Source organism: Ovis canadensis, chromosome 10, assembly GCF_042477335.2.
Source record: "Ovis canadensis isolate MfBH-ARS-UI-01 breed Bighorn chromosome 10, ARS-UI_OviCan_v2, whole genome shotgun sequence".
Classification (NCBI taxonomy): Eukaryota; Metazoa; Chordata; class Mammalia; order Artiodactyla; family Bovidae; genus Ovis; species Ovis canadensis.
In genome coordinates this window covers 78,363,938-78,378,888 of record NC_091254.1, presented here as the reverse complement: position 1 = coordinate 78,378,888, position 14,951 = coordinate 78,363,938, and positions in this window count along the sequence as shown.

Sequence of the window (14,951 nt, the reverse complement as noted above, 5' to 3'; positions counted from 1 at the left end):
TTTCAGTAGATTTAAGGGCCTAATACTTGCATCTCTTCATATCCAGGAAGGCACTAAAATTTTTCATGGTGACACCTGGTCCTCAAGAATAGTAGTAACCTTCTGCAAAAAATATGTGCTTGATTGAATGTATTCCTCACTCACCAAAATCACACATGTGCTGACCTTCTGTCTACTTCCTGGGAGCAGTTTCTTAGAGATATCTGAAATGCTGTCTCTTGGGCTATACTATTGAGATTTCAAATTATCAAGTCATAATTTCTATTATTTTTATTTTTTCCCTTAAAGTACATATATATTTCCTTTAAGCTAGATACGTTTTTTTCTGTTTTCATATACATTTTTTTTCTTTTTCCCCTTAAAACTCAACAAAAATTAAACATACATTCAGAAATATTTAAAAACTCATGACACTCTTCAAATTTGGTTTCACCAAATTTTACTTTTCACTGATTTTGAATCAAAAAGAAAGCAAAATTACCTTCTGAATATGGAAAGAAAGGGAAATTTTCAAAAACAAACCGTCAAAGTTCTGGTTAAAACCTTGCCTATTGTTTGAGATAGAAGCGGCAAAATATTGCCTACTTTGCAATATCAAGTTAAGGTCATACAGAAAGATTATTTCCTAAGCATTCTAGATCCAACTAGGTATCTCCCTGGTGGTAAATTAGAAAAAGACTACTATATTATAAAGTGTTTTGATTCAAGTCAGCTTACTAAGTTATGTCTGGAAAATCTGGATATCTTGGGTATTTGGGCTACCTTGCCCTGCCCCAGGCCCAGATATACTGACCTGTATAATCATTGAAAAACCTTAGGAAAAATTAGGGAGTTGCATGCACATGATTTGTGGCTCAGAGACCTCAGAATTTTTATGTATAATGCCAGATGTTAGTCTCTTCTTTCTAGTGAAGATTGCCATTTTTATAATTAAATTCACTGAGGTTTCATTGAGTCCTCACATACATAATCTTTCTTAAAAACAAAGTTTGAATGCACTCCTCAACTTCCACACACAAACTTGTTCATTCAATATGTTTCACTATTACAGTCAAATTCACTATTTTGTAACATCTGCATCTTGAGCACTATATACAACAAAAATAAAACACTAATGATAATTCTCCATTTAAAGAGGGAAAACCCTAGATAAATTTTACACTGGGTTCAAGCATTAGACAAAAAACAGATAACACAATGTAGAAAAGCTAGTAAATCATTATTATTATTGGGATTTTACTTAAAGGTTTTTGCTATTTTTGGAATAATTAGCTATGTAATCATAATTTGTCATTACATTAAGAAATTAAATATTCAATTAGTATTCATAAAATGGATATTGTGCATATCAGTGTAAGACACTACATAATAAGTTTACAGAGGTTAAGAAAAAAAAAAAGCTTCTCCTTGAAGATAATTTGGCTTGAACATCTTCTAAGTCCCTTACTATTCTACAATGCTAAAGTCTACAATGTAATTCTAACAGAGGATTAAGTATTACTTGTTTTCTTTTTATTGTACCTGCTGTGTGACCTTAGGAAAATGATTTAAACCATTTGAATATTAGTTTCATTATCTGTAACTCAAAGTCATGGTGAGGATTATTCTGAAAACATATGCAAAGTACTGTGCATGTTATGCTTATTCATGACAGCACTTTGATACTTTCAATTTTATTTTGCATCTTAATATAGAGCATATTGGAAAAGACCTCAATGCTGGGAGGGATTGGGGGCAGGAGGAAAAGGGGACGACAGAGGATGAGATGGCTGGATGGCATCGCCAACTCAATACACATGAGTTTGAGTGAACTCTGGGAGTTGGTGGTGGACAGGGAGGCCTGGGGTGCTGTGATTCATGGGGTCGCAAAGAATCGGACATGACTGAGTGACTGAACTGAACTGATACTGTATATACAATTTTAAAAATGATGCATTATGAAAATAGTGCACAAAGTTAAATGCCTTTATCTAGTGAAGCCAGGACAATAATACTGTGACATGAAAGTACTTTAAGCTTTTTAACTTATAATGACAACAGATTAAAGCCAAAATTGTATCATCTTTGATAAAATTAATGGGGAATAAAGTTTAGGAAATAACAAGCAAACAGTCACCAAATAACAAAAGTATCAGCAAATGTACAATTCTATGTCCTGGCTACTTATATTGTTTCATACTTTGTTATTACTCTCTGTGTGAATAAATGTGTATCCTAATAAATATCCTCTTCAATGTTTCTATGTAGTGACCTTCACAAAGGAAAAATAAATTTGAAGTGTTTTCAATCCATTAATGGGGTCATGAGAGTGAGCCCTGGCACAAATATTTTATTATAAAAGCAAGTGAGTTATATTTATTAGAGTGCAACATTAAATTATTATAATGCTTTATAATGGAAAAGGTAATTTGAAGATATAATCACTGTTTCAAGCTATTAACAAATTTTCGTTATTATTCTTTATTCAATTTCCTACTCTAATTTGGTTTTCCAACTGCAGAAATGATTCTTAGACTTAAAAGCTTTCATTCCAAATTCAAAAGAGAAAAGAACCACAATAGCAAACCAAAGGCAGTTTCTTTTTACTTACTTTTGCTATTCTTCAGTGTGAATAGGCAGGATAATGTGAACTATTTTTATTAAGAAGACCAGATAATGAATGATTTAGATGAAAAAAAAAAAAAAAGACTGTTCTCTTACTCATAAAAGCAGATCACAGAACTAATAATCTTGTCCCTAACTCTCATATACAGTAGGGGTATGCGATCATCTTAGTATTTTCATTGTATGACAACGGCTAAAATCAATTTTTTTTGTTATTGTCTATGTACTTTATTCTCCTTACATTTTCACATAGGATTATCATTCATTAAAGTAGAAGTATCATGCTTTCTCTCTGTGTGTGTTTGAAAAGAAAAGAAACAAAAAACTGCTGCTATAATGCATGTAAAAAAGAAAGCTAATATTATACGATACATTCATTAAATTTTTTGAAAGGATTATAGACAGCAAGCACGATATTTTGAAAGATGATAAATGAAAGTCTGAGTAAAGTTATACTTGCTTAAAGTCACATAGCAAAGTTATTATCTACAATTTAGGACCTCAATGCCTAATTCCAAAACAAGTGCTATGTCCATAGACCACCATGATGCAAAAACATGAAAAATCAAATTAAAAATATATAGTCTATACATTATGAGAAATATATTTCTACATGAGAGATAATTTTGGATACTTATTCAACAACGTACTTTTTTTTTTTCCTTTTTATTTTATATTTATTTATTTTTTTTTTTTAGTTTTTTATTTTTTTAATTTTAAAATCTTTAATTCTTACATGCGTTCCCAAACATGAATCCCCCTCCCACCTCCCTCCCCATAACATCTCTGTGGGTCATCCCCATGCACCAGCCCCAAGCATGCTGTATCCTTCGTCAGACATAGACTGGCGATTCAATTCTTACATGATAGTATACATGTTAGAATGCCAGTCTCCCAAATCATCCCACCCTCTCCCTCTCCCTCTGAGTCCAAAAGTCCGTTATACACAGCTGTGTCTTTTTTCCTGTCTTGCATACAGGGTCGTCATTGCCATCTTTCTAAATTCCATATATATGTGTTAGTATAATGTAATGGTGTTTTTCTTTCTGGCTTACTTCACTCTGTACTTTAGATAGACTGTCATTGATGCTGAAACAAAGCCATAAATAATATGGACAAGTTTTTCCTGTCATGGAGCTTCTACTGTGGTGAGAGAAAAACAGAATAAACAAATATCTAAACACTGTATATTTTAGATATTAATAGATCCCTGGGGGAAATGTAATTTAGTACAATGGAGGATTACAGAAGAAAGTATTTTCAGGAGAATAGTCAATGGAGAACCCATCCACGTAGTGGTATTTGGAAGTTAGACTCCAATACTTTGGCCACCTGATGCAAAGGACTGACTCATTTGAAAAGACTGTTGCTGATATACTTGGTATCATAACATGAAGAATCAAAAATGGTTTTGTATTTTCAGTTTGGGCAACTGGACTGGAGCTATGGATATACAGAACACACAGAAAGGAAATGATTTGGGGAGGTCAAGTACTATGGAGATTTAATAGCTTTGATGTGAATTTATTAAGTTTCTGATATCTATGCAAATTGACATTAAGTAGGTAGTTGAGTATGGGAGAAAGGCACAGAAATATATATATATATAGATTTTTGTTTTGTTTTGTTAAGACAAGGAGACAAATTAAGATAGCTTGAAGAGAAGATTTAAAGTGAGAAAAAATAATTAAACCTGACTTCCTTCTAGTATTTGGAGGAGAAAACTCAAGAGATTGAAAATGAATGGCTCATAAGGAAAAAGAGAATAGTATTATGTCTTGGAAGAGAAGACATGCCTCAAGAAAACAAATTAATCAACTGATTCTACTTCTGCTATAAAGCACACAATTTTGACCATTAGCATGTATGCTGGAAGTACAGGCATCTTTGGTAATCTCAGTAAACCTGATAAAAGTGCAATTGTTGGTGGAATTATGAAAATGAGAAGTTGAATTGAAGACTGAAATACAGCAAAGTCTTGCTGTGAATATTAGTAAAAAAATAATGGCAAAAATCACTGATATCAACATGGGATAGAGGAAGATATTTTTTTCTTTTTCCAATAGAAAATGCTAGACTCTGGTTTTGTACTGATAAAACTGATCCAGAAGAGACTGGAAAGAATGATGGAGAAAAGAGGACAGTGACACAAATGAAACGTTCTCTAAGAAGAGGAATATACTTGGATTATGAGAAAGTGAGCCTCCCAGAGAACAGTGGTACAGTATAAATGGTAAAACTAAACAAACCAGAGAGAACATGATTGAATACAGTTAGTGATTTTTTAGTACTGAAAAGGTGTGGACCATCCTATACAATTGATCCAATGTTTTCAATTTGTTACATTCAGTTTGTCTTTCAGTAAATACATTTTGGATTAACCTGTGTGGAGAAGAAAGTGAAAAAGCAGATGTGTGTCATATAGCCTACATTCCAATGAGAGGAGGCATACAATAAAAATATATTTAATACTATATAAGCTTATGATAAATGTTATGAAATTTAAAAAAAAATAAAATTCAGTTGAGACGACAGTGATGGAGTTGCTATTTTATATCCAATGGTTAAAGAAAGCCTCTCAAGGGGGATGGCATTCAAACACTGATTAATGAAATTAGAAAATGTGCTATATGTTTTCTGCAGGACAGTGTTTAAAGATAAGAAATAGCAAGTCTAGGGACAATGAGGTGCCTTTAGACTGTTTCAAGAATGGCAGAGAGGCTGTTATGGCTGCAGCAGAAGCACAGTGGAAAAGACTGGCAGGAAATGTCATCTGAGTGGTGGGAAGAAGTTCATTCAGAGCTTTATAGGCCATGCAAGAAAATCGAGATTTTTGTGAAGTTCGAATGGGAGAAGAAGGAAACTTTTAAGCAAAGTAGAGAAACAATCTAATGTATATTTTAAAAGAATTTACAAGCCTCATGAATGAGAATAATTTTTAAGAAGGGAAACTGTCAAAGCCAAGTGAATGGGTCTAAAGCAGATAATTAATCGGAGAAAACAGCTGTAGGTGGAGGATATTATGAAATCCAATGTCCTTGTAAAGCAATTTACAAATCGAGTCATGCAGAAACCTGGGGAAGCACGGGTAGAATGAAAGTTTGCAAGGTTTGAAGTTTGACTTTATGTCCCAGTTTCACCCTGTTTTTGTAATGTGATTACATTAATGTAATGCTTCCTTTCACTTTTAAAAGTACCTAGATTTGGAAAATTAAGTATATATGCATCCAAAGTTAAGAGTAAAAGAGGTCCTCTACTAATATATGCAAATTATTTTTACAGCTTAGCCAAAAAACAGGTAGTAATGTAAACTGTTTTGTGTGTGTGTTTGTGTGCATGTGTGTGAGTAAGTGTATACCGAGTGTATCTTGAAAAACAGGATAGAGGTCTATGGTAACTTTGGAGAATAACTTAAGAGTAATGGAACACAGTTATATGGGAATGTATGTTTGTCTGTAATTTTAAAATCCTTTAATTCAGCATAACAATGAAATACAAACAAATATATAGTTCTTATATTTTATAGTTAACCTTATTAGTGAAATCTTGGTTTAAAATTATGGTAGTACATTCCCTCCAAGGTGAGTACCTTGGTTCAGTTCTAAAAATATACATAAATGGCCTGATGACATGAATGAAATCTCACTTTTTATCACAGATACACACTCACACATACATATGTCTGATACTGTGTGTTTTTTGAAATTTTATCTGGTATTCTCATATGAAACTATATGAAGTAAAAAACCTCATAGTTCTTTATTAACTTAGGAAGATTCCTGATAATTTGACTTGTTTCCTATAGTAATCACAGTTAATATTAACTCCATAATTGAAATAAATCAATGAAGAGATTAAATGCTTCCCATCATTTAAATAAGTAAATTTATACATCAACACTGTGTATATGTGATTATGTTTATAACTACTTTATGAAGGAAGAGTAAATATGAGGAACTATTTAATAGAATCATATTTGGCAGACAAGTTTAAATTATTACTACATTCTTCAGTTGCATATTTTTTGGCATCTGCTGGTACATATATAATTAATTTTGTGATCATCGTGAAGTAGCTGGAAGGAAACAATCTGCAAACTCAACTCTGCAGCAATGTCTACCTTATAAATATCAAAGACAGAAGTTAAACTCAAATGAAGAATAAATAAGCTTCTTCCATAATTGACTACATAATAAGGCTACATTTTTAAGACAGCATTTCTTAGAAATAGTTCCATTTTTCATGTGTTTGCCTAAAGCTACAGTGCATCAAAATGCTCAGAATTCCAAGAGAGATTCTTGTTCAAATGAGGAAAGGCAAGTGATACAAAAAGCAAAATACTTTTGGAAAAATATCTGTTTGAAAGCAAATTAAATTTGGTATAAAAATAATGAAGGGAAGAATAGGTCAGGAAAATATATTATACACATTCATCATAATTATTATATGATGTTTGATATAATGTCACCTCTTGTGTTAATATTAAATTAAATGGCACATCTTGTTTGAATGTTGAAATTTAATTGCAAAAATAGAAAAGAAATTCAGTAGTATACCCTTCAATAATTTCTGTTTAAAAAATTCATTACTTTTATACATAAGTTACTAAAATAGAAAATATATGTTCATAAAAGATAGCTAACAGGAGGAGATTTATAGCATTTTTTCCATAATGAGAAGCACAAAAGAGACTCTCTAAATTATGGGACCAAAGCTGATGCTGTAATAACACTGATAATCAAATAAAGGGATTTCATTTCTGTAGTGACTATATTCAAACGAAACAGAAATGAAATCTCGAGATCATCCAGATTCAGTTCCCAGCTCTGCAGTTTCTTTCTATAAGATATATCGGAAGCTACTCAACCTGTGATCCTGTCATTACAGTAAAAGAATACTATCCACTTGAGAATATGATTTTGGGAATTGTAGTTCAGCCTATTGTTTGAAAGATTTAAGGAAATTTCTTAGGCTTTTCTGATAATAGGTATCTATTTCAATGTGAAATAAAGTTCACAAGTAAGAAAATTATGTAGGGGGGAAAACACCTCTAGTAGAATTTAAAAGCTTCTTAAAATCTACTCCTCTATACAAGTGATAAGAACATAGGCAAATTGCCTAAATTAACTTTATAATTACAGAAATTTACCAAAATTTGCAATTATTACAGGATTATTTACACATAAAAAAAGAACAGCTGAATTTTATAATGAACAGTGAGCTTTGTAACTCCTTAACTTGTCAATATTCATCTTCCTCTTTCAACTTCACAGCACAGTTGAAAATCAACACAGTAATAGCTGTGAAATTGGCAGCCCAGAAGCCACTGGGGAAGTGGTATGCAGAGGTTGTCTAGAGCATTATCAAAAGCCACATTACTACAGTAATGTCAATATTTGATCTGTATGGCTGTTTTCTGGAAAAGCCTCTTTTATAGGGCTTATTATTTGGCTTGAAACATACCTTACTCAATAAGAAAAACCCTATCCCCTGGGTTGTAGTTGTCAAAGAAATTGGTGGCTATTGCTTAACATCACAATTGCCTAAGTTTGTGATACCAGCTAGAACAAATGAGGCTATTCAAACACTTTTGGGCTGCCAATTCACAGCAGCCACGATCTTGAGAGACATCTCGGTCCAACCATCAGTTATCTAAAGGAGCAGAGACTTGTGGTTTCAGGCAACAAGCAATGCATAATTTAGAAATCTGGTACAGGAAAGTCTCTAAACAAAGAGTTACTACAATTAAATTTTTTTCTGTGATAACAGCTTTCCAGGCTTGTTATATTTTATTATTTAAAATATTCAGGTTTCAACTACAATTTAAGAGATATGTAAAAATAGTTTGTCCCATATACAGATGAAAAACAAAATAGTCAATAGAAATTCTTTCTTTGAGGGGGCACAAAAGTTGCAATTATGACAGAAAAATCTAAATATTATAAGGATTTTCAAGGAAATAAAGGGAAGAAAAGAGAAATAAGAAAAATACATTATCTAAAGAAGTTAAGAAGTATGTGAGAATGATATCTCACTAGAGAGTAATAATAAAGTTTAAAAAGTAGCAAAAAGAACCAGATAAAAATTCCAGAGTTGAAAAATACAGTACCTGAAACAAAAACTTTACAAGTATGGCATAACAACAATTTGAGTAATCAGCAGAAATAATAAACATACTGAAAGATAGATCTATTCATATTAATCAGTTTAAGTACTAGAAAGAAAAAGAAGAAAACACTGGCTTACCAACAGCATACCAATATATGTATAATGGGTCCCCAGACAAAGAAGAGCATAAGAAAGGAACTTATATTGTATTTGAAGTAATACTGGGCAAAAAAAAAGTCTCAAATTTGATAGTAAGAATTAATCGATACATCTGTGAGTCTTGAAGGTCTCCAAGTAGGATTAAGTTAAAGACACATGTGTGCTAAGTCTCATCAGTCTTGTCTGACTCTTTGTGATGCTATGCACTGTAGCCCAACAGGCTTCTCTGTCCTTGGGATTCTCCAGGCAATAATACTGGAGTGGGTTGCCATGCCCTCTTCCAGGGGATCTTCCTGACCCAAGGATCAAACCTGTATCTCTTATATCTCCTACATTGGCAGATGGGTTCTTTACCACTTGTATCACTTGGTAGCCCCACATCAAAGATATCCATACCTAAATTCATACTTGTCAAAAGTTAAAGAAAAAGTCTTGAAAGCAATTAAAAAATGACATTTTTTACAATCAATGTTCAATCAGATTCACAGTTAACTTCTCATCAGAAATCATGGAATCCAGATGGCAGGGAGATGATCTACTCAAAGAACTGAAGAAAGGAGACTATCAAATAAAAATTTTATATCTAGCAAAATTTTTTAACATTGAGAGAGAAATGAAGCCATTACCAGAGAAACAATGGCAGAAAAATTGCTCCTAGCACACTGACCAACAAGAAATAGTAACAGGAATACTTTGAGCCCAATGCTTTTCTTGAACAACACACAGAACTCAGGAAAATGAAGGCTGTAGCTTTATTGTAATGGAAGATTTAAAACAGAACAAGTCAAAGTGAGAAACACACTTGGGTTGAGGTCTGAGTGGGTCCTAAACATGAAGAGTCTGCTCACTGCTCCCCAGGATATTGCCCTTCCAGCACACTGATATGTAACAATGTGCATGGAGTACTTCTAACTGGGGATGCTCTTCCGAGCATGTTGTCCAAAGTTTCCATAGGAGTTTCATATATAAACATGAGTAATAGAATAATTGACCATATGACAGAAGTCAATCTCTAAATCCCATACCTTCCCCAAAGTTTGGCCCGCTATCACATGACTCTGAGCATCAATCTGACTGGTCTTTCAGGTATGACCAGCTCCCATCTTGAGTTATCTTTTAAGCATAATTTTTCTGGGCTCATGTGAATAACAAATACACTCCTACAACTTGAAAAATTCCAAAGATTTAAAAGATGTCACCCAGAAGCCAGGTACAAAGGCCAATTAAATTCTTCATTTTAGAGGAGTTAACATGGCAATTCAATGGAAAATTGAATTTTTTTAAAGCTTAAAAAAATTTTTTTTTCTCAACAGATGGTATTGGAACAAATGGTTGTGTGTGTGCCAAGTTACTTAGTTGTGTCCAATTCTTTGTGACCCCATGGACTGTAGCCTGCCAGTCTCTTTTGTCCCTGGGATTTTTCAGGCAAGAATACTAAGGTGGGTTGCTATTTCCTCCTCCAGGGGATCTTTCTAAACCAGAGATCAAACTCCTTTTTCCTGCATCTCCTATATTGGCAGAAGGATTTTTTACCACTGAGTCACCAGGGAAGCCCTAGACACATGAATATTTTCACTCAAGAGAATGACGATATACACCTTTCTCCCAAGGTACACAAAAACTAATTACAAATGGATCAGAGAACTACATGTAAAAACTAATGTTATAGAGACTTTAGAAGAAAACACAAAAGTAACTTTGGATTAGACAAGGATTTCTTAGTTAATACATCAAAATCAAAAGTGACAAAAGAAAAAAAATAGGTAATCAGATTTTAGTAAATTTCACAATGTTTGCCACCAAGGGAAACATGAAACCACAGAATGACAGAAATATTTATAAATAATGCATGTGATAAGGGACTTCATTTAGAATGTATAAAAAACTCATGATTCAGTAGCTACAACTAAGACAAATAATCCAGTTAAACAATAAACAAAGGATGTGAATAGACTTTTCTCCAAAGAAAATGTACAAATGGAAAATAAGCACATGCAAATATGTTTAATATAATTAGTCTTTGGAGAAATGCAAACTGAAACCATGATGAGATATCAGTTCATATCCACTAAGGGAAATATAAGGAATACAAACAGGAAATGGTAAGTGTTAGTAAGAAGAGGGATGGGAAGTAAGTCTTCATGGGTACAAGAATTTAGGGGGAAAATAATGAAACTTTTCTAAAATTAGATTGTATTCTGGCAACTCTGCTAATGAAATAGAACTTCATTGAATCCTATGATTTAATAAGATAATTTTAGTACAATAGTACCAAAGCTTTTACTAAATATCTATTTATTTTTACACAGTATACATATTCATTATTGTCAGCCAGGTTCATTTCTACTATTACTACCTGAGAAGCCCACATACACGTTATGGGGATTTAGTCACCAAAGTGAAGTAGCTCAGTTGTGTCTGACCCTTTGCAACCCCATGGGCCATAGCATACCAGGCTCCCCCATCCATGGGATTTTCCAGGCAAGGGTACTGGGATGGGTTGTCATTTCCTTCTCCAGAGGATCTTCCCAACCCAAGAATCGAACCTGGGACTACCACATTGCAGGGAGATGCTTTACTGTCTGAGCCACCAGGGAAGCCTGCTCTTGTGACCCCATGGATGGGAGCCATTAAATTAGTGTTGAGTCCAGTATGTTAGTTTAAATTGTAATTTGCATGGACAAGCTTTCCCATAAAACCCTTACAGATAAGAAGTTATCTAAATGCATAACCCTATTTTAAGGTGGCATATATGTCCATCCTTCATTAAGATGTTGTAGCTTCACAACAAAGCAGATGAATGGCCGGGCCGGGGGGTGGGGGTGGGGGCTGGTGTTTAGTTTTAAAATGTCCTGAAACCTAGTGTTTTATTTTTGATTCATTTCCTTTGCTGACTTCTTGGATCTTATTCTCTGCTCTTTCTTTTCCTGTTGCAGTAAATATAGCTTTCTATCATTGCGTCTTACTTAATATTAGGATCTCTTCTTCAACAAACTCCAGTTTCCATGTACTATTTGAGTTGCAAATGTTTTTCTGCATTACTTTAACTTTCCATCAGAACTGAGAGCTTCCCAAAGCTTTTAGAGTACAGAACATAATTGGTTTCGTTGAATTGACTTAATTGCTTTGTTAAATCTCAATACAATCTAAGAAGAACCTGATGATTTTATTCAGGAAACAACATTCTAATTTTTTTTTTATCAGTCCAGTATTTTTGGATTATAAGATGGATGCATTTGTGAACTGGGGACAAGTTCACTTTTCAGAGCTTTATAATATTGACTGGGCTCCCTAGGTGGTTCAATGTAAAGAATCCACCTGTCAATGCAGGAAATGCAGGATATGCACATTTGATCCCTGGCTCAGTAAGATCCCTTGGAGGAGGAAATGGCAACTCACCCCAGTATTCTTGCCTGGGAAATCCCATGAATATAAGAGCCTAGTGGGCTACAGTCCATGGGGTCACAAAGAGTTGGAAATGTCTGAACAACTGAGAACATATTAACTTACAAGTGTCCTATGGTTGAATTAGAAATGCTGGCTATTTACTCTCCAATCAGGAATTTTTGTGTTTGTGACATGGGTCCATTAAAAAAAAAAAAAAAGGCTCGTTCTTGAAAGAAAACATCAGACTCACAGAAGTATAATGAATGAGGAACACTGAATTCAGTGACCACATTAAAAATAAAATAATAACAGTTGGAGTTCTTACTAGGACCTCACTATCTGATCACATTTAGCCTTTTAATTCTGGAATGTTGAGGATAAGCAGAAAAGTTTAAAGCAAAGTCATGTGAATAGAGAAAATCCTATGGTTTATGTGCACTGAACTCTTCTAATAAATTGAAGACAGCAATAGAATGCCTTAGAATGAGACCATTAGCATTAACTAGTAAAAAACTGATCTACAAATGAAAATTAATTATTTAGTACAGAGTCTTGTAAAGCAGGGCAAGTAATTTTGAAGACATTGAGTTGCGTACTTACAGCAGAAGCCAGTTAGCAAACGGAGGGAGAGGATAATACAGAACATAGACACAAGACCAAAAAGTGAGAAAAACTAGCCAATTCCTTTACAAAGAGGCCAAATGGGGAAGTTTTAACAGTGCAAAAAACAACAACTATATACGCTTTGTCCATGGATACTGTGTTTGTGCAAGCCTCCCCTTATTAGTGATATTGTAATAAAAGAAAACCCAAAATATATAATGAAACTAGAGGGTAAATAGGGGAGGGACAATAACTTGTTCATTATCCTATTTCTTGAAGGTAAGACTAAAATCTTCCCAATTTACAATTCAATAAATAAAATGCATATGTTTTTTTTCCGAATATTGCCTAGAGATAGACATGATTGACCCTTTGGGGATTCTTTTGGATAGACAATAATGTCATATCTGGCTTTGTTTACATGTAACAATGCCTCTCAAGATCTTTTCAACAGCAGAACTGTATTCAATGCCATGTTGCTTACTGATGCATTTTGTTTCTTATCTCTACTCTGTCCTCTTTTGCTGCAAAAGTTATCTGTGTATAAAAGATACAGTCATATTTTGCAGTTTTAGTTTTTTTGTGTGGCTTGTTTTGTTTCAGAGGAATGGAATTTAGTATCTGTTAATATTCAGATATTACAATGTCTTTTTTAACTTTGATATAAAAAATATCATCTAGTATATGACATGAGCCTGAAGTGTATTTATTTTCTGCTTTATAATAACCACATAGCAAGCATGTTTTGTCCAAAATAGAAGTTCTAAATGTTTTTGATTAACCTACACTTAGACAAACCTAGACAGCATATTAAAAAGCAGAGACACCACTTTGAGACAAAGGTCCTTATAGTCAAAGCTATGGTTTTTCCAGTAGTCATGTACACATGAGAGAATTGGACCATAAAGAAGGCAGAGCACCAAAGAATTGATGCTTCCAAACTAGTCTGGAGAAGACTCCCGAGATTCCCTAGGACAACAAGGAGATCAAACCAGTCAATCCTAAAGAAAATCATCCCTGAATATTCATTGGAAGGACTGATGCTGAAGCTGAAGCTCCAGTACTTTGGCCACCTGATGCGAAGAGCCAATCATTGGAAAAGACTGATGCTGGGAAAGATTGAAGGCAGGAGGAGAAGGGGATGACAGAGAATGAGATGGTTGGCTGGCATGACCGACTCAGTGGAAATGAGTTTGAGCAGGCTCCAGGAGATTGTGATGGACAGGGAAGCCTAGCGTACTGTAGTCCATGAGGTTGCAAAGAGTTGGACACAGCTGAGTGACTGAACAACAACAAAGTTAGGAACAGAAGTAAACAGAAGAAATGTAACATGAATATAAAGGAGATTAATAACCTAATATTGACTATTTGATAACAATTTATATGTGCATACATAAATATAACATTCAGCATGTTTCACTCTTTGAAACCCTGTTTTAACATGTGTTTCTATATTGGAGAGAAACAATTATCTTTAATATAGAAATTTATGTCAGTTTACCTTGTTTAGTGGATTTAAAATATATTAAAATTTCTATTAAATTAACAAAATAGGAAAAGAAGATATAAAACTATTTTAATATCACCCCAAAATATTTACTATATACTTGACCTCTAACAATGGATAATTTTCAAGAATTCAAGTGATGAATCAAAATGTTGATTGTTTTAAAAAGCCTCCAGACAGCAAAAAAGACACAGCTGTGTATAACGGACTTTTGGACTCAGAGGGAGAGGGAGAGGGTGGGATGATTTGGGAGAATGGCATTCTAACATGTATACTATCATGTAAGAATTGAATCACCAGTCTATGTCTGACGCAGGATACAGCATGCTTGGGGCTGGTGCATGGGGATGACCCACAGAGATGTTATGGGGAGGGAGGTGGGAGGGGGATTCATGTTTGGGAACGCATGTAAGAATTAAAGATTTTAAAATTTAAAAATAAAAAACTAAAAAAAAAAAGCCTCCAATATGGCACAAATATGTGAAAAGTTGGAGAAGGCAATGGCAACCCACTTCAGTACTCTTGCCTGGAAAATCCCATGGATGGAGGAGCCTAGTAGGCTGCAGTCCATGGGGTCACTAAG